Source organism: Portunus trituberculatus, chromosome 50 (assembly GCF_017591435.1).
Source record: "Portunus trituberculatus isolate SZX2019 chromosome 50, ASM1759143v1, whole genome shotgun sequence".
Classification (NCBI taxonomy): Eukaryota; Metazoa; Arthropoda; class Malacostraca; order Decapoda; family Portunidae; genus Portunus; species Portunus trituberculatus.
This window is the reverse complement of record NC_059304.1, coordinates 14,476,553-14,478,892: the sequence shown is the minus strand read 5'-3', so window position 1 is coordinate 14,478,892 and position 2,340 is coordinate 14,476,553. Positions and strand designations below refer to the sequence as shown.

The 2,340-nt window shown below is 43.1% G+C and overlaps 1 non-coding gene across 1 annotated transcript; it reads right to left on the bottom strand.

Moving 5' to 3' along the window:
- Positions 1-1,611: 1,611 nt before the first annotated feature.
- Trnai-aau lies at positions 1,612-1,685 on the bottom strand. Its single transcript has one exon. It is a non-coding gene; the product is annotated as a tRNA-Ile (tRNA).
- Positions 1,686-2,340: the final 655 nt, after the last annotated feature.

The following is a 2,340-nucleotide window of genomic DNA, read 5'->3' as shown; positions in this document are numbered from 1 at the left end:
ACACACCACCAAGACACCTCCCTCCACAGCCCTTACAGTACACAAACGCCCTCGAAACAGCTCCAACATAGCTTCTGCACGACCTCGGAAAGGAGTCGTGAATAGGCAATCTGCGCCCAAATTACCGTGAGGAGAGAATGGGTGTTTGTGTGCGGTCGAATAGGGCATGAGGTGGCGACTGCTGGAGGTGGGGCGGGGGGAGGGGGAAGCAAGAAGGAAGAGGCAGGAGAAGAAGAGAATACATGAAGGGGCGGGGTATGTGAAGGGGGTGACGGGAATGAGGGAACCGTGACTGGGGTGTGGTGTGGGGGAGGAGGAGGAGGAGGAGGAGGAGGAGGAGGAGGAGGAGGAGGAGGAGGAGGAGGAGGAGGAGGAGGAGGAGGAGGAGGAGGAGGAGGAGGAGGAGGAGGAGGGGGAGGAGGAGGGAGTGAGATGTTTGTGATGTAGGATGACAATTACAGAAAGGATTACGATGAAGAGAAGAGAAGGAAAAGGGGTAGAAGGAGGAGGACGAGGAGGAGGAGGAGGAGAAGGACGAGGAAGAAGAGGAGGAGGAGGAGAAGGAGGAGGAAGAAGAGGAGGAGGAGGAGGAGGCAGAGGAGGAGGAGGAGGAAGTAAAATATATACGAATACAAACGGAGAGAGAAAGAGAAAAGAAAAAAAAAACAGGTTCATACAAGGCTGCGTGTAAGAAAAACTATAGAAATTTCACTATGAAGAGGAGGAAAAGAAAGAAGAAGATGAAAAATAATAATAATAATAAGAAGAAGAGGAAGAAGAGGAGGAGAAAGAAGAAGATAGGGAGCAGAACAAGAACAAGAAATACGAGGACAACGACAATAATATGATGTCGAAAAGGAGAGATAGAAAAGGAGGGAAAAAAGGAAGGAGTAGGAAGAAAGAGGGAGATAAGAGGGTAGTTGTATATACGTGGACGACTCAGCTGATAGATGTGTAATATAGATAAGGTAATTTTATGGTCACGAAATAATTAATCTGAGGGATGTGAAATAAATACATTGCGCCGATAGTGGTCACGTGATAGAGAAAACGCTGTCTGGTTGCCACTTAGAGAGAGAGAGAGAGAGAGAGAGAGAGAGAGAGAGAGAGAGAGAGACTTATACTTTAGTTGGTAGTGGTAAAAAAAAAAAGGAAAGAGAAAATAAAATGAAAATAAACTGTAATTCTTTTATCTTGTCACGTTCTGAAATGGGATGTGATATTTCAGGCCTGTTATTAGTTAGAAATCTGCGAACGGAGTGCATTATTTGATGATTTTAATGCAGAGAGAGAGAGAGAGAGAGAGAGAGAGAGAGAGAGAGAGAGAGAGAGAGGAAGAGAGAAAACACTGCTAGAGCTTTCCGTTTATACTGTCTCACAAGGTCACAGCTCCTCACCATCTGTCCCTTACCTATTTCCTGCCTGGTGATGGGGAGGAACGCAACACGAGAGAAGGTCACCCATTTTTTCTTTTCTTCGACCACCACCACCACCACCACCACCACCACCAACACCAAAAACAACAACAAAAACAATATTAATTAGTTTCCTCACCGACTCCCTTAGATACACATAAAGAAAAACAAAGCGAAAAAAATTTAGATTCATATTTGGCCCGTATGGGGATCGAACCCACGACATCCGCGTTATTAGCACGGCGCTCTAACCAACTGAGCTAACAGGCCACAGATATTTCGCATTAGAGGCTATATTCAGAAACGTTTTGCTCCCTCACCACGACTATTTTCCACAGAGACCACAGAGATGATTGGCGGCGTTTTCAAGAGTGTTTCTCCTGTTTATAATGAAGAAATCTTGTCACTCTGCCTCTAGAACCGTAAAAACACCCAAAAGAACTCATGTAAATTAAAAAAAATAGCCTTTTGAAATAGAGGAGATGAAAAGCAGAAATGTTTGAGAATACAAGCTTTCACCAGAGAAACTCACCAATTAGACCAAAGAAATAAATACACCAACACCAGAAAGAGCTGTAGTAAAAAATGTAGCAAATAAAAAAAATAGTAAGAATAAAAGAAGTCGATAAAAATAAGCAAAGGGGGAAGAGAAAGAAAAGATGAAAAAATAGAAAAGAATAAGAGAGAAAAGAAAGCAAGAAAAAGGAAGAGCAGAGGGAAAAATAATCAGAAGAAACACGAAGAAGGAGGAAGCAAGAAAGAGCAAGTGAAAGCAAGAAAAAGGAGGAGGATGAGCAAGAGAAGAAGGAGATGAAAAAAAGGAGGCAACGGAGACTATAGGAAAGAGAAGAAGAAGAAGAAGAAGAAGAAGAAGAAGAAGAAGAAGAAGAAGAAGAAGAAGAAGAAGAAGAAGAAGAAGAAGAAG